Below are 23,444 nucleotides of genomic sequence, written 5' to 3'. Positions count from 1 at the left end.
TTGGCAGGCTGTCCTTCCTCAGGGCCTTACCGACGCGATCCCTTTCCCTGAAATGTTCCCTGGTTCGTGCCTCTTGGCAGGTTCCCCCTTTTTCTCAAGGTATGCTTTTACCTTAAATAACTGATGTAAAGGCCCAATCTAAAGTAGGTTCCCCTACCTTCTAATGTCCGCAGTTAATGCGAGTATATGTGTTTCTTCTATTAACATCAGACTGTCCCTCCAAACCTAGCTTCCTGGGACCTGAGCAGTGTGGGAGCCTGGGCGCTAGCCGGTGAGGGGGCGGGGCCCAGGTAATGGCTTCCGGCGGAAGAGCCGAGGAGCAAGATGGCTGCCACCAAAGGGGTCCGCAACTTGGGAGAGCTGTCGTGGGGGTGAGGCGGGGCTCGGACTGTGTCCAAGTTGGGGGCCGCGTGGACTGGGTGCAGACCCAGGGCCCCAGGCAGCGTGTGGCAGCCCGGGCCGGGGTCTCTTGTGGGGGTCTACCCCTCAGCTTGTGAGCAGCACCTGCGACCTAATGGCTTTGCTGGCCCTAGCTCTGCCCAGAGCCCTTTCCCCTCTGACCCTGGACCCTGGGAGGTAGTGAGATCTGTTATTGCGACTTCAGACCGCATCCCAAACTGTCATGCTCATTCATTCGCTAAATTCTGCAGCCCTGCCCCCTTAGGTAAAGGAACTCCAAGAATAGTTGGGAAATTACGGAAATAGCCTCGCTACGCGGGTTGGTGAACTCTATGATGCTACTGTATGGCAGTGTTAACAAGAGGCGGGTTGGGGGTTTTGGGAAGTGACCACTCCATCCAGAGAGGTACGGGCAAGCTTCTTGGAGGCACAGGGACCAGAGATTTGAAAGATTAGGAGTTAAGCAAGTAGCTAAGCTGGAAGAGGCTGCTGCTTGAATGGAGAGCAGCGCGAGTGAAAGCCCAGAGTGGTGAAGCAGTCTAGCACTTGGGGCAAGTAGTTTGCATTGGGGAAGCAAGGAGAGAAGAGGCTAGAGAGGTGGGCAGGGCTCAAGTTCTGAAAGTCTTACGTGCCATGCTAAGAATTTGGATTCTGTCCTGTGGTCATTGGTGAACTTTTGGAGACTTATTTGGCAGGACAGTGATGTAATCGGATTTGCCCTTTCTTGGAATCATTCTAGTGGCTGTGTAGAGGAGAGAGAGAAACTGGAAGTAGTGAGCCCATTTAGGAAGCTGTCAAAATAACCAGGGGCTAGATGTAGGTCTGAAGAGGGATGGGGAGAGGAGTGTACCTCACAAGTCATTTGTATACCCAAAAGACTATAGGGACCCCTCCTTGCCCTCCCTGTGGCTGTCTTGCTGACAGGGTGTTGCAGCAGCCGTACCAAGAGTGTGAAGGCCATCGGTTCAGAAAGCACTTGGTGTCTTTGCAGGTGGGCTGGCAGAGGAGATGGATGGCAAAGTTCTTCGTGGTGCTTTTATTCCTTTTGGAGACATCACAGGTATTCAGATTCCACTGGATTATGAAACAGGTGTTTATTCAGTGTCACTCATATTCAGCTGCCTAATGCCAGGAAAAGAACTTGAGACATTTTAAGTCATGAACATTCTGCGTATGGTTGGTATGTATTGAAGTTCAGGAGGATATCTCTCTAGGTCAGTGTGACTGTGATCTTGGTGATGGAATGTTCTGAGGACAGCTAGGCCAGGATGGTGGTGTGGTTATGGGCTGAAATTTACAGAGATTGGCAATTTGTTGGATTTGAGGAAAGGCTTTCTCTATCTTGGAATCATTTGGGGGCTTTGATTTCTGATCATTTAATATATAAACCGTATAGTAAGAACCAGTGGCGGGGTTGTGTGTGTGTGTGTGGGATGAATTGGGAGATTGGGATTGACATACACTAATATGTATAAAATGGATAACTAATAAGAACCTGCTGTATAAAAAAAAAAAAAAAAAAAAAAAAAAAAGAACCAGTAGGAAGATAGTCTTAGAAAAATCTTAAAAGGTCTGGGTGTTGTATCACCCCACCATGCCTGTTGACCAGACCTCCCTTCTTGGCAGCTATGCTTTTATTTTTGTTTTTATTTTTTTAAATTAAATTAAATTTATTTATTTTTGGCTGCATTGGGTCTTTGTTGCTGCACGTGGGCTTTCCCTAGTTGGCGAGCGGGGGCTCCTCTTTGTTGCAGTGCACAGGCTTCTAATTGCAGCGGCTTCTCTTGTTGCAGAGCATGGGCTCTAGGTGTGCGGGCTTCAGTAGTTGTGGCTTGTGGGCTCCAGAGCGCAGGCTCAGTAGCTGTGGTGCACAGGCTTAGTTGTTCCGCAGCATGTGGGATCTTCCCAGACCAGGGCTCGAACCCGTGTCCCCTGCATTGGCAGGCAGATTCTTAACCACTGTGCCACCAGGAAAGCCCGGCAGCTATGCTTTTAAATAGCAGAGGGCAGCAGGCAAGCTTAGCCTTGGCAGGGGAGCCTTGGCCTCTGCTCACCTGGGTGAGTTTTCCCTCAGTTGGTGTCACAGTTATATGCACGTTTCTATTTGATCCTTGGCTGTTATTTTCTAAGATAGGAGTTTTAGACCCAGCCCTGCCACTAACTTTGTGCGACACTTAAACTCTCTGAGCCTTCATTGCTTCAATGCTTAAATGAAAGGATAAGATTGGCTTTTTGGTCCTTCTACCTCTGAGTTCTATAAATTAGTAACTCCTATTGCTCTTGCTCTCCACCAACTAAATTAACTTCTTCCTGAGGCCAAGCACTGTGCTTTAATAGTCAACTAACCCGGTAGTGAAGTCAGTGCTCTGTATGCAGTTGATGCTCAATTGGAATGAGTAATTGACAGATCGACAACTTTTTCTACTTTCCGTAAGTCTTGTAAACAAAGATTCCCAAAATGCTTGGAAAGTAACTTAAATCTTCCATTCTGTAGTGGTAGAATTGAACACTACAAAATTTAAAAACTTAGTTCACTATTTAGTATGTTTATTTAAAACACACAAAATGACTTTAATATTTCTGGAAGCATTGTTGAATAAACCAAGAAAAATCTAAAAATTAGATTTTCGCTTTTTGAATGGCATCTGGTTATGGCATATTTCCTCCTGTTGCCCACATATTAACTACCCATTTCTGCTATCATAGAAAAGCACCGAGGATTTGCTTTTGTTGAATCTGAGTTGGCAGAGGTAAGAAATTTTCCCTGGTTAGTATTTGACTAGTGTTGCTGTTGTCATTGGTTACAAAAGGTGCCACTCTCCATTTGAGTGGATGTAGTAATTTTCTGGGGCTGCCATACAAATTACTACAAACTTTGTGGCTTAAAAAACCAGAAATTTATTCTCATAACTTGGAGGCTAGAAGTCTGAAATCAAGGTATTGGCAGGGCCACGTCCCTCTGAGGAATCTTTCCTTGACTCTTCCTAGCAATCCTTGGCATTTTTTTGGCTGATAACTGCATCACTTCAGTCTCTGCCCCCGTCTTCCCATGGTCTTTTCCACTGCGTGTACCTCTCTCTTCTCTTCTTATAAGGACACTAGTCATTGGAGTTCTGGCCCACCCTAATTCATTATGACCTCATCTTAACTAATTTCATCTGCAAAGACTATTTCTAAACAGGGTCACATCCTGAGGTTTGGATAGACCTGAAATTTGGGGGGACACTATTCAACCCCCTATAGTGGCTTGGTGACAGTTGCCAAGAGACAGGAAGTTCTGGTTGAAGGAAGGCCCACAAGCCCTGGTTCAAAGTTCCCTTCATGTAGTCAGAATGTGAAAGACAGGCCCTGCAGAGCCCTGAGCCTTCTGGCCTGGCACTACTGTTTCCCATTTCCTGTGTGTATTCTGTCTCCATAACCTGAGCACCCATCTTTATACCACCAGCTCCAACAAGCAGTTAGTATATGCTCTTTGTTAAATACATACAGTCTAGGCCGTAGGAAGGGAAGTAGCATCTTTTTTTCCAAAGCTTGTGGTACTGAGTTTTAATTTGCGTGCTAACTACAAAAAGAGTTGAACTACACACATCAACTTTTTCCTTGTATTCTTTTGGCAGGATGCCGAAGCAGCTATCAAAAACATGGTATGGCTGAGAATCTTGCTTTTCACTGAAGCTGTTTTTTGGTGCTACATGGGACCCTGATGCACATATTGTGTTTCCAGTTTCCACAGTTTCAAAGTTAGAGGAAGCAGAAGTTGCCGTTATTTGAAAGTATTCACTAGGAACTGGCTGCTTATAAAATTAATTCTTATTCAGAAATCCTCCCCATTTAACATTTGTATAAATGTCAATCATCTTATTGGCCAGTCTCTCCCTGACATTTTTATATCTATGTCAGGAGTCAGCAAACTAAGTCTATGGGCCAAATCCATTCTGCAGGCTGTTTTTTATATGGCCTATGAGCTAAATGGTTTTTATACTTTTAAAGGGTTATAAAAAAAAAAAAAAGAAGAAGAACATGCAGCAGACTTTATGTATCCCACAACGCCTAAAATATTTACTATCTAGCCCTTTATAGAAAGTTTGCCAACCTTAGGCTAGGGCAATATACTGCAAATAGAGTGTAACTTGACTGCAAGGTGAAATGGTGAATCTTGTATAAGAGGCAGGGTCTCATGAAGTGTATGGAAGGGATTGTGGAGAACTTCTGTAGTTGGCTCTAGTCAAAAATGTGAGGCTTTTTTGAGCCACTGAATAGTGATGCTTTCATAAAGTTAAACCAATTAACAACTGAGAAAGAGAAAACCTATAGGAGGATTATGACAGGTTGGGTACTTCAAAAGAAAATGATTTGAATTCCTGTTGCTGAATTACCACAAATTTGGTGGCTTAAAAACAACGTTAATGTGTTATCTTACAGTTCTGGAGGTCAAAAGTTCAAAGTGAGTCTCACTTTGGAGCTAAAATGAAGATTTCGGCAGAGTTGTGTTCCTTCTGGGGGCTCTAGGGGAGAATGTTTCTTTGCCTTTTTCTCAGCTTCTAGAGAATGGCTATATTCCTTGACTCTTAGCCCCTTCTATGTTCAAGCTGGCAATGGCAGGGTGAGTTTTTTTCACAGCGCATCACTCTGAAACAAAGCCCTCTGTCTCCCTCTTCACACTTAGAGGATCCTTGTGTTTACGTTGGGCCCATATGAATAATCCAGGATAATATCCTTATTTTAAGGTCAGCTGACTAGCAACCTTAATTCCTTTTTGCCACGTAATATCACATATTCATAGGTTCTGGGGAGTAGGTGGACATCTTTCTTTGTTTGTTTAATATTTATTTACTTAGGCTGCACTGGGTCTTAGTTGCGGCACGCGGGATCTTCATTGCGACATGTTTAGTTGCAGCATGTGGGATCTTTAGTTGCGGCATGCGGACTTCTTAGTTGCGGCATGCATGTGAGATCTGGTTCCCTGACCAGGGGTCGAAGCCGGGCCCACTGCATTGGGAGAGCAGCGTCTTACCCACTGGACCACCAGGGAAGTCCCTAGGGGGACATCTTTGGGCAGGCCATTAGTTTGCCTGCTATAAAACCCTCAAATGCTTTTGCCCTTGTTAAAAATCTTTATGATCACTCTTCATGACTAAATGTGAAATAAGGATGTTATTTCATGCTATCATTCAATTTTTTCTTAATCGCTAGAAATAAAGTTAGTACTTTATTTGTCTATTTCTAAGAACAAAGACATAGCTATAATTTTAACCTAAATCTTATTAAATTAAGGAATCCCTTTTTCTTTCTTTTTTTAGTTTTCATGAAAAGGCCCCAAACAGACCTTTTTTTTTTTTTTAAGTATTTTATAAATTTATTTATTTCTTTTTGGCTGCATTGGGTCTTCATCTTTGCGTGCAGGTTTTCTCTAGTTGTGGCGAGCGGGGGCTGCTCTTCGCTGCGGTGCCCGGGCTTCTCATTGCGGTGGCCTCTCTTGTTGTGGAGCACAGGCTCTAGGCACGTGGGCTTCAGTAGTTGTGGCACGGGCTCAGTAGTTGTGGCTCGCGGGCTCTAGAGCACAGGCTCAGCAGTTGTGGCACACAGGCCTAGTTGCTCCGTGGCATGTGGGATCCTCCCAGACCAGGGCTCGAACCTGTGTCCGCTGCATTGGCAGGCAGATTCCTAACCACTGCACCACGAGGGAAGTCCCACAAACCTTTTTTAAAAATCTATCTACCCACCTTTTCCTGGTATCAGTTATTCTTGGATTTTGAAATATTCTTAAACATTATTCCATGTTACCATGTTCTCTGTCATTCTTTCATCAAACATGCCCCTCAACAGTCAGCAATACTATCTTTTTCCACTTCAGTACTGCTCTTGTCTTTTTAAGGTGGACTCAGGTATTTGGTAACTGCGTTTACCCTTTTAATTTCAGAGTCCTGAGCTCAGATCCAAAGATTATGCCAGCACAGACCTTTCTGTTGTTGGTGGTGAAATAAAGGAAGTGTGTGGTGGCTCAGGGGCTTTCTGTGGTGAGCTTTGTGCTTAGCTGGCCATTGGGGGTTGCAGGCTCCCAACTTAAAGACTAGTCATGAGCAAGTCGCAGGCGTCTTAGAAGTAAATGGAAGGCTGCCAGGTCTTCTTTCAACCTAACAAGGTTTAAGCAGCTGAGTTGTATTGCACTCTTTTCAGAATGAATCTGAAATGTTTGGGCGGACAATCCATGTCAGTTTGGCCAAACCAGTGAGAATTAAGGAAGGCTTGTCCAGACCAGGTAAGTGGGGGCAACCACAGATACCCCATCATGTCCTCAACTGTGGCCTCTGTTACATTTTTATTCCTGTCTTACTTCCTGCTGTGGGGTAATGTGTACATGAGTAGAGTGGTGTAGAGTAGAGAAGAGAATGCAGCACCTCCAAGGAAATAAAGAGCTTGAGATTCTCAGAAAGCTAGAGGCCTTGTCCCCATGAAAGTCTTGCTTTGGGACATAGACATAGACTGTGCCCTTCCAGCCTTGACAAGGGCTGGGACTTACCTTTTGACATGGCTGAGTCCTTCCTCCGTATTCTCACCCACCTCTGCTAAGAGCTGGACTTGAAGGCCTGACATTTCCCAGTGACAGCTTTCATTGCCCTGGGGAGCTCCTAAGATGTAACTTCTTTTCTGTGGCCTGTGAGAGCCCACGTAGTGTGTCCACGTTATGCGTCCACGTAGTGCTGACCAAAGCAGCAAAGAATTGGACATGGCTAATGAGCAGTTGGCTGATAGCTTGAGTTTCTTAACATCTGTTTGATTCTTTCCTTTCATTTTGGTCAGATGGTGACTGGTTGAAAAAGTTTTCTAGGAAGACTCTTGAAGAAAGGAAAGAGGAAGAAGGGTCAGAGCCTCCCAAAGTGGAAACCCAGGAGGGGAGATTGCAGGCTGCGCTTCCAGAGAGGCTGGCGCTCTGCACCCAGCACACTTCTGCTGTGGGTGGTGTTGGGGGAATTGAATGGAGAAACTGGGGGTGTCTTGTCCTTGTAGGGCACTGGGTGAGACATGCCTTATGTGTGCTTGGTGTCGATTTGTGACGGCTGTTCAACGAGGGGGTATCTCAGATGAGAAAGGACACCACCAGTACCCATCATCCACCGATCTTTCCCGCTCCAGGCTCCCTGTCTTCCTGCTCCTACCCTGATTCCACAGAGGCCCCTTCCCCAGGTCCAGGGTTCCCCATGCCTGGGCACTTTCTCCTGCTTCTTGACACACATCTTGACCCTTGCTCCTCAGAATAATTCAGGGGCTCCTTCTCCTCTGTCCACCCTTTGCACAGTGGTGTTTCTCTGAGTTCCTTCCGTAGCGCTCTCCTCCTTTCTCCACACTGTCCTTGTGCATTTCAGCCACTTTTGTCCCTTGTCTGAGATTATCACAGCCACTCAGGCAGGGTTCTGGTGATTTCTTTATCTCTAGTCCTAGCCCTGACCTCTCTCCTGGGTTTCACATATTTCTGTCTGAATGTCTCACAGTCACCATAAATAAACAAAGCACATCCCAAGTGGATTTCCCCTTTCCTTTCACTCTTGTCTCCCTGTGTGCCCGATTTTAGCTAATTTTGCTGCCTTCTGGTCACTCAAAGCAGAAGCTGCAGTTTATTTTAATTCACACATGATGCGTTGCCATATTCTGCTTATTTTATCTTTTAAGTCTTCCTGACTCTTGCCTCTCCTGTTTGTTCCCACTACATTATCTTGGTTTAGCCTCCATCTTCTCTCCTGTGAATAACGATAGTAGCTTCCTAACTGGTCTCTCTGTCGCAGGCCTGCTTCCTCCTGATCTGAGTAGCCAGGAGGAGCTTTCTGAAGGATGGATCTGAGGATAAGTGCTCTCCACAAGCATTTGAAGGACCTCCCTCATGTATAGGATTGAGTCTGGGCTACATCAGAGGCACAGGAGGGCTCTCCATGTTCTGACCCTGCTCATCTCTTTATATTGTAGCCCCATTTTACATTCTAGGAAACAAGAGACTACAAATTTATAGTTACCTACAAATCTCATGTGTTGTTTTGTTTAAATTTGGCCGCGCTGCGTGGCTTGCAGGATCTTAGTTCCCGGACCAGGGATTGAACCTGCTCCCTCGACAGTGAAAGCGGGGAATCCTAACCACTGGACCGCCAGGGGGTTCCCAAATCTCTTGTGTTTTTGCGTAAGCAGTTCCTTTGCCTAAAATGACCTTTCCAACTTAATCTGGCTAATTCCTACTCATCTTTCATCCCTCCCTTCTGGGCTTGCACGGCCTCTGGGCTTCCATGGCACCCGCTATCCTAGCGTTTACTGCATTGTTTTGACATTACTTATTTAACGTATTATTTATTTATTTATTTATTTATTTATTTAAACAGAGAACATTTTAAAAATTATTTAAAAATTTTAAAAATTATTTTAAAATTTATTTATTTATTTAAAAATAATTTTAAAAATTATTTTTTTATATTTTAAAAATTATTTATTTATTTTCGGCTGTGTTGGGTCTTCGTTTCTGTGCGAGGGCTTTCTCTAGCTGTGGCAAGTGGGGGCCACTCTTCATCGTGGTGCACGGGCCTCTCACTATCGCGGCCTCTCTTGTTGCGGAGCACAAGCTCCAGACACGCAGGCTCAGTAGTTGTGGCTCACGGGCCTAGTTGCTCTGCGGCATGTGGGATCTTCCCAGACCAGGGCTCAAACCCGTGTCCCCTGCATTAGCAGGCAGATTCTCAACCAGCGCGCCACCAGGGAAGCCCTATTTAACGTATTTTAAATATTGCTTACTCTTTGCTGGGCACTAATGGCTTTACAAATATTTAATCCTATTGGCAGTCCTTTGAGGTAAGTACTATTATTATCCCCAAGTCTAGGTGACGAAACTAGGGCACAGTGAGGTCGAATAACTTGTGGACGTTACATAGCTCAGAAGTGGTGGGGCTGAGGTTTGAACCAAGGCTGTGGGGCTCTAGGATCTGTGTGCCTCTCACAGTTGTGGCTGCCCCACCCTCACTGAGTAGCCAGTCCTTCAAGGGCAGAAGCCCTATCTTATTTAATAACCTAGGGCTTGGCCTGAGACCTAGCCCACATTACAAAGAGGTCAGACAGGGACCGTAGAGTTTTCTCTGTCAAACAGGTGGGAAGGTTTCTATTGAATGTTTTATCGTCTAATCAGCCTTGTCCATTTGGAGCACTAAGCAAGGCCCAACTTGCTCCACTGTCTCCTTTCTGAGCACTTAGGCCCTCCTTGCTTCCACTGCAGCCAGGCTGTGGATATGCAGGGCTAAGCATAGAGGAAGGGGGTGGTGTTGCAGAAGTGGGTCCGTTTAACTGACTAAGGTGGGTGGGCTTGAACTGGAAGTTGAAGTTGTTGAGAGTTGTGTGTTTTGAGCCAGAAAAGCGTTGTTCTGTGACTGCAGGGGAGGGTGAAGGTGAAGCGAGCTGACGCGCCTGAGGGAGTGAGATGAGATAAAATGCCTGAGGGGTGGGGCTCCGGGTAGACGGTGCTGAGTCTCCTGTCACTGGGTGTCCAGCTGGGGGCCGTGGCCGTGGCCTGTGCCTTCTGCAGCCCCATCAGGGTCCAAGGCCTTCCCTGTCAGTGCCTTGCTCAGCCTGCTCGCTGCAGTGGGTTCTGGGGTGTCTTCAGAAGAACACTCGCTCTCCTAGTCGGGGAGTCAGGCTGTTCTCTCTAACCTGGCCATTTCTCCTGCGTCTAGGGAGAGCCCACTGTAAAACAGGCCCAGTTAAACCCTCAGATGTACATGGATATCAAGGTCAGGAACAAGCCAGCAGGCCGCATCCAGATGCTCCTGCGTTCAGACATTGTTCCCATGACAGCAGGTGAGCAGGACTCCGGTCAGGATGGCTGGGAAGCTAGTGGCTGAGGAAGCTGCCTGGACTCCTGGGCCCTTGACTGTTTCTACATGAGTCTATCTGAGGCATCTTAGATCCCAGCATCTAGTGACAAATGAGGCAGAACAGGCTTTTCTTTCTTTTTTTGCCACGCCACATGGCTTGTGGGATCTTAGTTCCCCGACCAGGGATCGGACACATGCCCCCTGCAGTGGAAGCATGGAGTCCTAACCACTGGACCGCCAGGGAACTCCCAGAACAGGCATTTTTGAAATTCCATAAAGGCTTAGGACTGTTAGAAAGAGTAAGCAGTTGAAAGTTTTGTGATTTGTTTTAATTACTCTCCCATTTGATTTTATTGGGTTTTTTAAAAAATAATTTTGTTTTGATATATTTTCAAATTTACAGAAAGAATAAGAATTCTATACGAATAGTACAAGGAACTCTCATATGTCCTTTAACTGTTGATTAATTTACTTTTTTGCCCTTATGCTTTATCATTTTGTTTATATACATACATACATATGTGTATTTTTTTACCCCCATACTAGTTGAGAGGAAGTTGAAGACATATATCATTCTTCAGTATGAATTTCCTAAGAACAAGAATATTCTCTTACATAATCATAGTACAGCTATCAAAATCAGGAAATTTTACATCAGTATAACACTATTAACTAATCTTCAGGTCATATTCAAATTTCATCACTTATCCCAATATTGTTCTTTATAGTAATGTTAACAATTTCTGTTCCTTGACAAGGAGTCACACATTGCATTTAGTGGGTGGGTCTCTTTAGTCTCCTTTTATTTGTAACAGTTTCTCAGTTTTTTATTGTCTTTCTTGATCTTGACATCTTTGAAGAGACAGGCCAGTTGTTTCTAAGATTGTTTCTCGGTTTGTCTTTGCCTGGTACTTCCGCGTGATTAGATTTAGATTATGTGTTTCAGCAGGAATACCTCAGAAGAACATTGTTTCCTTGTTAGTGCATCATATGAGGAAGTACTCGAGGTCAGTTCCAATGTTTGTGATGTTAACTTTGACCACTTGGTTAAGGAGATCTCTGCCAGGTTTCTACCCTGGAAGGTTACAATTTTTAAGTTATAAATTAAAAGCTAAAATTTTTCTCCTCACTATCTCCAGCCCATCTCCCAGAGGTAACTACTATTGACAGTTGTTGTACGTTGCCTATTTCCTTAAATATTCATAATTACTCTTTTTACCCATGATCCTTTTTTTTGTTTGTTTCAATCTAGCTTTTTTTTTTTAATGCTTATCAAAGTCATAATTGCATACAGTTAAAGAAAATTGTCCTTTGGAGTTTGTTACAAAACATGACATTCTTCTGCTCCCCCATCGTCATAATTTTTCTGCCCTGCCAGAGGCCACATTCTTTTCTTTTAGGTGATTATTTTGACTTTTATTGCTGTATCTCTGAAAAATATATTCATGTTACTGCTACTTGATTTTTCTCAGTTTTTGGCTGTTATAGGTCAGTTTTTCTGGGAAACAGACTCATGGAGAGGTGGATGCAGGAAGTTTATTGGGGAGTGATCTCAGGAACAACTTCTGTAAGAGAATGAGTGGAGTAGATGGGGCAAAAGTAGAGTAATTGACCAGCCTCGCAGTCACACGGAGACCTCAGCTGATCCCATGGGGAGTTTGGGAGCTTGGATATCCCTCCAGAATGTCCAGCTCTGAATTTTAGGCCAGGGGGCCAGGCTTTTGTACCCTCATATGGACCAGTCATGAATTCTGGCCGATTCCCAGGAGTGGTGAGGCAGCTCTCTTTGGCCAAAGGCATTTCCTGGATGGGACCCATCCTGGGGCTGGTAGCATCCAACACTCCTGGGAGGTGAGGGGGTGAGGGAATGCGGGTCTTGGTCTTGGAGAGGATCTGTGGGCTTAACTGCAGCATCCACTGCAGTCCACCCATCTCGCAACTCAGATCCGCTTACTTCACCTGGGAATGGCTCCTCCAGGACTCTGGTTGGTCTCTTTTTCTGGGGAAATTTCTAGAGGAATGTTAATGGAACTATAATCCCATTGCTGCTCTTGGTCTCAGAACCACAAACGATACTTGTCATCTCCCTCCTCTACTTTATTCCAGATTCCTCTCACCCTCACCTCAGCTGGCTTCTCTACTTGTCTACATGGCTTACCTGATGAGGTGACCTAGACCTTTATCCAAGGGGATTTGAGCTCCTGGTCATTGTGCCCTTCCCAGGCCATGGCTGCCCATCAAGATTGGGCAGGGGAGTACAAAAGAGGTCCCATGGGTCCCCCAAACATATTCTGACCAGCCCTGTTGTGTAACAGCAGACCTACCTCCTAAAGACCAAGGTCAAGAATCCCGCCAAGATGATGACTCCTTATCTTACCTGCTTGTCTCCTGGCACAAGGAGCCCGAAGTGATCACCCAGTGGCGTAGCTTAAAGTGTAATGGGAGTCTGGTTGTCTCCACTGGTGAAGGTGTGCCCGCTAGGTGCCAGGACCTCTAGACCCACAGAGGCTTGAGTTGCAGGGATGGAAAGTAACAGGAGTGATGGTAACCAGGACCACTCCAGCTTCTACTTCTTGGTTCCTGGACCCCCAGGGACATAGCACTCACTAATGAGCACTGATTTAAGGCTGTCCTTACAGGAAATCTTTTTTTTTTGGCTGAGCCATTCAGCATGCAGGATCTTAGTTCCCTGACCAGGGATCAAACCTGTGCCCCCTGCACTGGGAGTACGGAGTCTTAACCACTGGACCACCAGGGAAGTCCCCAGGATATCATTTCTGATATCCTAATACTGTCCTGCGTAGAAACCTTTCTCCCCCAATCTAGAATCATGCACTGTGTTTGTTGTGTCAGTTTAATCTCCTTTAGTCTGGAGCTGTTCCTCAGCCTTTGCCTTTTATGACATTGTCATTTTTGAAGACTCCAGGCCAGTTGTTTTATAGAATGTTCCTCATTTGAGTTTGTTTCCTCATGATTAGATTCAGGTTATTTTTTGTATTCTTTGCAGTACTCCAGAAGTGACATGTCTGTCTCCCTGTCACTAATGTTGATTTTTCCATTATTGGTGAGGGTTACTTGGTTAAGGTTGTGTCTGCCAGTTTTTCCCACTCACAAGGTACTTTTATTCCCCTTTGTAATTGATAAGTGACTTTTAAGGAGACACTTTAAGACTTTTCACCTGGCGATTTTTGGTATTCTGTTTTTGATTCTAGACTAAGTCAATTATTACCGTGATGGTAATTTTCTAATTATTGCTCCCTCTGTATTAAAAACATTAGCATTTCTACATTTATTCTGATTAGCCTTCTGCTATGAATAAGAGCTTTCTCTTCTTCCTTCCCCCTTTATTTGTTTTGCGTTAGTAGTCCTTGTGTCAGTGTGCACTCATGAGTCTTTTTATTCATGTTCTACTCCATTACACTCACTCACTTGTCAGTTGCTCAGACTGTCCTAAGTTTGGCCATCAGGAGCCCCTTCAAGTCTGCTCCTATATCATATCCATTTGACACTCATTTTTTGAGCATTTCCTTACTTTCTGGTACAATAAAAAGATCTGGGCTTATCTGGTACTCTCTCTGCTCTGACCCTAGAATTAGCCATTTCTCCAAGAAGCTCCTGTTCCTTTTTGTGTGTGTGTGATTTTTTTTTTTTAATGAAGATGTTGGGGGTAGTTTATTAATTTTTTGTTTTTTGTTTTTTTGGTTTTTTTGTTTGTTTGTTTTTAATGCAAACCCCCCAAAAGATCTTGGCTATCCTGTTCCTTTTAGTAGGAAATAATAATTAGAAATCAAGATCTGGATCCTGAGTAGGTACACTGCTTCTGGGGTGTCATTGATCCTAGGCCCTTTCAGCCTTTCAGTAGGAAGTGTGTGTGTGTGTATCTTTAGGTCATGAATTCATACTGATACTCTAACTTCTGTCTAATACTACATATTTATATCTCCTTTCTCCCACAGCAAGAGCCTTGGCTCCCAGTAACATCAGTATATTCACATACTGTTCAATCCTACAGTACAAAATAGTTTCAGAATTGCTACAATTGTACCACTACCAACAAATAGTTTTTTTGCAGTTCTTTTTCTTCAGTCTGTAGAGGGTCCAAATACTGTGTTCAAAGAGTTCTTAGATTCCTTTCTTTCCTTCTGTATGACTAAGTTATCCATTTAACTTAAGTTCTCACTTGTTTCTCTTTGTGTTCCGTTTTCGGGGTTCCACCCCCAGCCTTATTGATTTAATTTTATTTTTTGAATAAACACTGACAGGCTTCAGAAATCAAAACTATACCAAGAGGCACACATGGAGTTGTGTCACTCCCTCCCACCCCCTCTGCCCCTATTCCCGCCCACCTTCTATGAGTAACCAATTTCATTAGTTCCTGGTTAATCCTCCTTTTGTTTCCTTTTGCAAAAATGAACAGATATAGGAACATTTCCTTATCTCCTTCTTTCACAACATGTAGCATATTGTGTATTCTCTTTTGCACTTTGCTTTTTTCACTAAACAACATATCCTGGAAATCACTCCATATCAGTTCACAGAAATCTCCTATTCTTGTTCATAATACTTCACAAGGTGGACATACCATAGTTTATTCAACAAGATTCTGGAGCATGGGCATTTAGGTTGTTTCCATTATACTGTGGTTACAAATAATGTGTATGAGGATTTCATATCGTTGGAGGTATATCTTCAGGGTCATTCCTAAAAGTAGGGTTACTGGGTCAAAGGGTAAATGCACAGGTAGTTTTGTTAGATATTGCCAAATTCTCCTACAAAGAGGTATCATTTTGCATTCCCTCTAGTAATGTGTGGGAATACCTGTTTCCCTGGCTTCACTCACAGATTGTGTTTTTAAGTTTTTGAATTTTGGCCAGTCTGATAGGCAAGAAATGGAGTCTTCAAGTATTGATAGTTTTAATTTACGTTTTTCTTATTATGATTGTCAAAGAATATCTTTTTATATATTTAATGACTTATAACAAAAACTGTCCCCCCAAAATGATTTTTTTATGTCTTCTGTCGCTTTTTCTGTTAAGTTTGATCTTTCTTTTCCTTCCAGTTTTTAAGATTTCTTCATACATGGGGATATTAGATTTTCTGTGATATATGTTGCCAATGAATATTTCTCCCAGTTTGTCATTTTTTCTTGTTGTTTTTACTTTGTTTATGGTTTTTTTGCCATGCAAAAGTTGTTGAATTTTTTTTTTTAATTGCCCCTGGGTTTTGGTGATAGTTGGAAAGTCCTTCCTTACACCCAGGTTATAGAAGAATCCAACCCATGTTGTCTTCTAGTACCGATAATTAATTTTTTTCTTTACATTTAGATATCTGATCCATTTGGAGTTTATTCTTGCAGTGAGGTAAGTTGTAAATCCAACTTCACCTTTTTTCAAATGTTTGTTCATATGTCCCAGCACCATTTTAGAAAATGTCCATTTTTGCCCCAACGATTTTAAGATGACAACTTTTATGAAATACTGAATTATATGTACCTTGGTCTGTTTCTGGACTGTCTGTTCTATTCCCCTGGTCTGTTCAGTCTCTTTGTGTGCCATACCACTAGTAGACATTTACTTCAATTGAAGGTAATATATACTTTCTTAGATTCTGAGAGCTGGAGGTTTAACTCTTCAGTTAGATATTTTTAACCCCGGCACCTTTTCCCTTCTCGGCCCCAGAGAATTTCCGCTGCCTGTGCACCCACTAGAAGGGCTTTGGCTTCAAGGGCAGCAGCTTCCACCGCATCATCCCCCAGTTCATGTGCCAGGGCGGCAATTTCACCAACCACAGCAGCACCGGGGGCAAGTCTATCTGTGGGAAAGTTTGATGATGAAAACTTCATCCTCAAACACATGGGACCAGGTGGGACCCTATCGGTGGGTGGTGATCGGCGGGCCGGGCTGGGGCCAGATGGCTGAGCAGGGGGAGTGATGGGCTGTGGTTCTGGTCTCCTCCAGACTGCCACCCAGTGAACAGAGAAGAGGCGTTCCGCCTGGCTAGAGCTTTAGGCTTCTAAAGGTTTTTTGTTTTTTTATTTTGACTTACTCAAGTTCATGCTTGCCTCCTTTTAAGAGGAAGAGGCATATAGCCTGGTCCTGCTGCTACAGTGATGTGTTGTTACTGTTTCTGTAACTTTTTATTTTATATAATTTCCAGTTTACCAAAAATTTACCAGAACAGAACAAGGAGCCCCTGCCTGTAAACCTTTATATGCCGTTCACCCACATCACCAGTTGTTTACTGGTGCCCGTCGTTCCCCACTTATTCTAGTCTCTTTCTGTATATATTTATAGACGATGTCTATTTGGGGGCAGCCATTTGAGAGTAAGTCAGAGACCTCACGCACTTTCACCACTAAATACCTCATTGTGTTATTTCCTAAGAACAAGGGCATTTTTAGTATTACCACAATATATAGTTATCAAAAGCAGAAAATTAACACTGATACAGTACTGTCACCTACAGTGCATGTTCAGGTTTCATCGTGGTCACAGTCATGTCCTTTCCGAGGTATTTATAGTTGAAATGTATCATCCGCTCACACAGTCGTGGTCCCACCCCTCCCCTCCCCCACCCCCCAAACACTGTGTTTGTGTGCGTCTGCCTCCCCACATCCCGGGCTCCGTCACCAGTGTGCTTCCCTCACTCTTGCCTTCCAGCTGCACTACTGCCTTTTTCTTGGTCTCTCCTGCTCACCCGGTACAAAACTCCCATGTGCTGGAGAAAAGCACATGCCCACGCACCGGATCCCCTTCAGGCTGAGGAGCACAGCCCAGCAGTCCTCGCAGATCGCTGGTTGATCCTCATCCACAGTCTGAGAAGAAAGCACTCCTTCTCCTCGATCCTCAGATCTCCAGCGTTGCCCCCTCCACTCTCCCTCCCAGCTAATGATCTTGCTTCTTATCTCACTGAGCGGTAGGAACAGGGAGAAAGATCTGCTGTACCCTTCTTCCCAGTTCCCATCAGACCCTGGGTCCTCCCCTCCCTCTACTGCATCCTCCAGTCCCCCTCATGCTGCAGTGCTGCCAGCCTTTAAAGAAATAAAATAACTCTCCCTCGACCCTGTGTTCCCCCTCCAGCTGCCACATTAATTCTCTGGTCCCTTTTTGGCAAAACTTCTTAAGAGTTGTGTAAGCTCATGGCCTCTGTTTCTTTCCTCAGCCCCCTCCAGTGAGACTTTCTTCCCCACCACGCCTTGCTCTTGTTGAAGATGCCAACAGCCTCCATCTTGCCAGCAGCCAAGCCTCGGCCCTCTTTTTCCACCTCTCAGTAGCACTTGATACTATGAATCACGCCCTTCCTGAGCCCCTTTCTTCACTTGCTGGCAGAACACCTCATCTTCCATTCTCTTTGTGCCTCACAGGCTGCTCCTCTTCAGTCTCCTTTCCTTTCCCCTCCTCCCCACCTCCAAGTTGTTAGAGGGACTCAAAGCTCAGCCCTGGTTTTTCTTCTCTGTCTACACTTGCTCTTTACTTAACGGTTCTTAACGCGTTAGCCTCGTGCCCACCTCTTAGAACTGATACTTTACTATATGCTGAAATGAAAGTCACAGCTAATATATCCTGCCAATACCTAATTTTTAAAAAGTAGTATTATAACATAAAGGAAAGTAATTTAGAATAAAATAATACGCATTTCGGTATTTAGATGCTTGGACACAACTGCATGTATGGAATATTTAAACACTTTAAATATTAAACAATTTTTTTTTTTTTTTTTTTTTTTTTTTTTTGCGGTACACGGGCCTCTCACTGTTGTGGCCTCTCCCGTTGCGGAGCACAGGCTCCGGACACGCAGGCTCAGCGACCATGGCTCACGGGCCCAGCCGCTCCGTGGCATGTGGGATCTTCCGGGACCAGGGCACGATCTCGCGTCCCCTGCATCGGCAGGTGGACTCTCAACCACTGTGCCACCAGGGAAGCCCCAAATATTAAACAATATTTAAACATGAACTTCTGCCTGGAGCAGCTTAGCAACATGGACTGACTGACACTGGCATGTCATGTCACCAGAGTCACGGCAACAGGATTTTCTGAAACAGTGAAAATTTCTTGGTAGTATTCTGAACAAAAAGAAAATGACTGTTCCCTCAGTTTATGTGGTAGGTCCATTTCTGAAAAAATTCTACATAATAAATCTTTGGATTTACATGTAAAATGGAGTTAGGTTCTAGGCTTAGATCATTATAAACAGATACTTGTCATCTGCATGAATGTTTTTCTGGGCATTGAAAGTCTAAGAGGATTTAGGATAATTCTTCATCAGGTGGGACATTGCAGGACATGCCTGCTTCCTCCCCAGTATTACTGACAACCAAAATCATGCCTTGAACTTTCCAGCTAGCCTCGAGGGGGCAGCAGTACCCTATTTAGAGTCACTGCCCTCGACAGTCCTGTCCGGTCCCGGGGCTTTCCCTCGTGTCTGCTGAATTTCTCTCGCCCCCATGTACGTCTCGCTGCTGCTCTCCGCTGTCTTCCCTGGACGTCCCAGCGGGGTTGCAGACCTCACGTGCCCAAGCAGCTCTTGCTCTTCACCCCTGAGCGCTCCCTCCCCATCTCCCCTGTTTCAGCTACCATCTACCCAGCTGCTTGGTCAGAAGCTGAGGACTCATCCTTGCCCCGCTCCTCTGTTGCCTGGATGGCAGGTCCATCTGTCTTCAGTTCACCTCCTGGTGCAGCTGCTCTTCACCTTCTTCCACCACCACCAGCGTCCCCGAGCTCGTCTCCCTCCTTCCACTCTTGCCTCTTCCCCCGCAGAGTCTAATCTCTGCGAGATGGTCAGAACAGTCCTTTTTTTTTTGTGGTACGCGGGCCTCTCACTGTTGTGGCCTCTCCCGTTGCGGAGCACAGGCTCCGGATGCGCAGGCTCAGCGGCCATGGCTCACGGGCCCAGCCGCTCCGTGGCATGTGGGATCTTCCCGGACCGGGGCACAAACCCGTGTCCCCTGCGTCGGCAGGTGGACTCTCAACCACTGCGCCACCAGGGAAGCCCCAAGAGCAGTCCTTTTTAAGAATAACTCTCATCACATTGCTCTCCTGCTGACAATGCCCCCGTGGTGCATCTCGTGTAGCATCTGGTCCTACAGGCTGGCTGCCCTGGGTCCTCGCCCCTCTCCAAGCTCATGGACTGTGCTGCTCACCCTCTCTGCCCCCACTGCAGTCTGGCTATTCCTCAAACACCCAGAGCTCACTCCCCACAGGGCCATGGCAGGTGCCGGCTCCTCTCCTGGAGGCTTCCTCCTCCAGCACCCACAGGCTTCACACCTCATCTCCTCTGGGCATCGCCCACAGGTCGTCTAGCCCAAGAAGCCTGCCCTTGCCTCTCTGTCTAAAATGGGCCTTCTTTTTAATCAGCTTCATTTTTCTTCACGCACTCGTTACCTGAAATCATATTATAAATTTACTCTTTTACTTATTTATTGTCTTATTTCTCCTGAGAATGTCAGCCTCATGAGGGCAGGACTTAGTCTTTCTTGTTCACCATTGTATTCTGGAACAGTGTCTGACACATAGTAAACCTGCAGTAAATATTTAAATATTTAAAACAGATATTCACAGGGCCAGTCCTTTATGTGTCAGGCACCCTGATCAACTCCGGCCTGAAAGTAGCATGGGACTCAGTCCCCATTTGAAGGGAGCACACGTTCTAGAGGCCCAGCCATGAGGGGTGGGGTTTCTTGTTGCCACAGATGAACTGCAGCTCCTCATGCTACACTCCATCAGCCCCTGCCAAACCTAGGCCTTTTAGACTAAACTCGGATGTCACTTCCTCCAGAAAGCCTTCTGTGATACTCTCACCAGTGTGTGTGTGTCTGTCTGAGGTGACTGTCTTTTGTGCTCTCATTCACTGAGCAAACATCTCTGCCACTAGGCTTCACTATTTCAGAGCATAATTATCCTTTATTTTTTTAACAGTTTCATTGAGATAGAATTCACATACCATTCAGTTCACCCATTTAAAGTATACATTTCGGGACTTCCCTGGCGGTCCAGTGGTTAAGACTCCGCGCTCCCAATGCAGGGTGTGTGAGTTCGATCCCTGGTTGGAGAACTAAGATCCCGCATGCTGCATGGTGTGGCCAGAAAATAAAGTATACATTTCAGTGGTTTCTAATGAATTCATATAGTCATGTAGCCACATCCCCACATATAATTTTAGAATGTTTTCATCACTCCCAAAAAGAACCCCCACATGCTTTAGCAGCCATTCTCTGATCCCCTGGTCCCCCAGCCCTAGACAAACACTAATCTACTTTCTGTCTTTGTGGATTTGCCTATTATGGGCATTAAATGTAAACAGAATCATAAAATTGTAGGCTTTTGTGACTGGCTTCTTTCATTTAGCATAATGTTTTTAAAAACGTTCATCTACACTATAGCGTGTATTAGTATTTCATTCTTTTTTATTGCCAATTAATATTCCACTTATGGATATAGCACAGTTTGTTTATTCATAAGTTGATGGACATTTGGGTTGTTTCTATTTTTTGGCTATTATGATGCTGCTGTGAACATTCATATATAGGTTTTTGTATGGGCGTATGTATTTATTTCTCTTAAGTATATACCTAGAATTGGAAAACTATGTGTTTTTTGGTAGATATCCTTTATCAGATTAAGGAAGTTCCCTTTTATTCCTAGTTGGTTGGGTGTTTTTATCATGAAAAGGTGTTGGATTTTTTTCCTGCATCTATTGAATTATGTGGTTTTTGTCCTTTATTCTATTGATACGGTTTATTACATTGGTTTCTGGATATTAAACCAAGCTTGCATTCCTGAGATGAATCAATATTTAACTTGTGAGTGACTCTTTTCCGCTAGACTGTGGGCTCCACCAGGGCTGGGACCAGTGTCCCCAGGGTTCAACAGGTGCCTGGTTATGAAGTAATAAGTATTTGTTGAATGAATTAATGAAAGGACAAACCAGTATAAGATGATTGAAACAACCATGCTTAGCGTTTCATTGACTATCAGTTGAGTGGAAGACAAGGCATCCAAGACTCTGTACATCCCAGAGTCTGAGCCTGCCTGACTGAAAGGCTGACAGCAGTGTGCACAGACGTCCTCTGAGGGCCAGACATCCCAGCAGCATTTACGCTCCGCCCTCTACTACCAGAGGTCCTGAGGGCCGGGAGCAGGGTGGAGGGGGTCGATGTGGTCATTCTCTCCCCCAGGCCTGCTCTCCATGGCCAACTCTGGCCCAAACACCAACGGCTCCCAGTTCTTCCTGAGGTGATAAGATGGATGGGCTGGACAGCAAGCACGTGGTATTTGGGGAGATCACGGAAGGCCTGGATGTCTTGCGGCAGATTGAGGTGGGCGGCCGCCCGGGCCCCCGGTGCACAGCCGTGTGGGAGGGCAGGAGCGGGGGCTCCGGGGCCTGGAGAGAGAGGCCACGGCTGCTGCTGCTGGAGGGGGTGGGGGCAGGGGGCAGGGCGGGTATCCTGAGCTGCCCTTTCCTCTCCACCCTCCCTCCCTCCCGATTCCTCCTCTTCTGTTTTGCCTGCAAAGGCCCAGGGCAGCAAGGACGGGAAACCCAAGCAGAAGGTCATCATCTCCGACTGCGGGGAGTACGTGTGAGAGGGCAGCTGTCAGCCCGGGGAACCGGCAGCCCAGGTGTCCCGTTTGCAGCAAGCAGGGCTTTGTGTCCTGGCCCTTCCTTGGGGTCAGCGTGGGGCAGCTCCTCTGCAGGCACAGCCTGGGCCGCCTCTGGCTCTTCCCCAAGTGGGGCCGTGAGCCAGGGTGCTGCCCTCCGCACCGTGGACGGCTGTGCGTGCCCTTCCCAGGCCAGGGCCTCTCCTGGGCCCACCTGTGTGGATCTTGGCTGTATCTTCCGGTAAAATTAATCCTAGTTCTTGTACTGCTGCCACGCAGCCAGGTCCCAGGTGTTCTCAGAGGTTGCACCTGTGACTAACCTGTCCTGCTGCAACGGATGACAGACCGAAGCACCTCCCCTCCAGGCTGGCCCAGAAGGCACACCCTTGTCAGACCACGGCAGGGCAGCAGAGGTCAGAGCTGCTGCAGAAGTGCCTCTGTCTCCTGTCTCTGACCTGCTGCCAGGCAGGCGAGGTGGGTGAGCCAGGCCCTGTTCCTGCCTTCACACCTGCTGGTCTTGAGTCTAATGGGCACAGTGGTCCGTCTCAGCGACCCGTTCACTTATTGTTCATTCAGTGGACCAACAGTCAGAATTGTATTACAGCAGAGTCCAGGGCCCTTCTTTTGCCAGGCTGTGAGCTTGGTGCCGGGGAGATAAAAGAAGCCAGAGGTGGTTCCTGCCCCGCCCCCAGTCCCACCTGGAAGTTGTGCTCCGACGCTGTGGTGTCACCTGCTCTAGGCTCACCTGTCACCCACACCAGCCAGGCCACCTCACAGCAACCCGCCATGCCAAGGCTGAGCCCTGTCAGGTGCTCAGTCACCAGAAACCTCATCCAGGGCTGCCACCTGCTCCCCTGCCACCTGCAAGTGGCTGTCTGGATCGAGTCTCAGCATTCAGAAACTGCTGCGCTGGGCTGGTTCCCTCAGCCTGTGTCTCATTTTGGGCTGAGATCAGGTTGAGTCGGGGGGGTGGGGCAGCCTGCTGGCCCCAGTGCCCCCAGGTCAGTTGCTGCGGAGGGATGGATGCCAGGCCTCCTTCTGCCACCCTGTGCCAGCCTGGTTCTCTGCCTTCAGGTGGGGCTTCGTCCCGTTTGGCTGGCTGGGGTCCACTCCCGTGGCTGGGATCCACTGCTGCAGTATTCCTGGCTGGGGCCCTCGCTACTTAACAGAGGTGTCCCTCTCACTGGTGGTCAGCTGTGGCTGTCAGAACACGCAGCAGTGAGGCCAGGAGAATGCCAGCCACTCAGGGCTGGTGTGATGTCCAAGAGACAAGGGAAAGTGTGTGAAGTACTCGGAGTCAGCATGGCTGGCCCTAGGGATAACGTGGGGATGGGGAGCAGGCTGGCCTGAGGCCCCAGGAGGGAAGACTGGTCACAAAGCCCTTGTGAAACAAGGGCAGGGTGGGGGCGGGGGGACTTCGTCACTGGACCTCCCTGATTGCCCTGGGAAGGTGGGACCAGTGGACTGGCCAGAGAGGCTGGTTGGGGGATCATCAGGGGCCGATTGCTCACCCTGTCCTGTGTAAAGGCTTCCCCAGAAACTACTGCAGGTCATCACCTGTGACCCTTGTGCAGGTGGTGACCTGAGCCTCAGAGCTGAGTTGCCTGGTCCA

General features: G+C 46.2%; 1 pseudogene across 1 annotated transcript; it reads left to right on the top strand.

Moving 5' to 3' along the window:
- The first annotated feature begins 293 nt into the window (after positions 1-293).
- Positions 294-22,079, top strand: LOC309799113 (peptidyl-prolyl cis-trans isomerase E-like; annotated as a pseudogene). The gene is made up of 10 exons (XR_014296147.1): positions 294-471; positions 1,391-1,489; positions 3,106-3,149; positions 4,017-4,043; positions 6,577-6,658; positions 7,192-7,292; positions 10,098-10,221; positions 15,917-16,100; positions 21,412-21,552; positions 21,749-22,079. The product of XR_014296147.1 is annotated as a peptidyl-prolyl cis-trans isomerase E-like (transcript).
- Positions 22,080-23,444: the final 1,365 nt, after the last annotated feature.

This window comes from Mesoplodon mirus (assembly GCF_964341445.2).
Source record: "Mesoplodon mirus genome assembly, chromosome: 3".
NCBI classification, from domain to species: domain Eukaryota; kingdom Metazoa; phylum Chordata; class Mammalia; order Artiodactyla; family Ziphiidae; genus Mesoplodon; species Mesoplodon mirus.
This window is presented reverse-complemented; position numbering and strand designations above follow the sequence as displayed.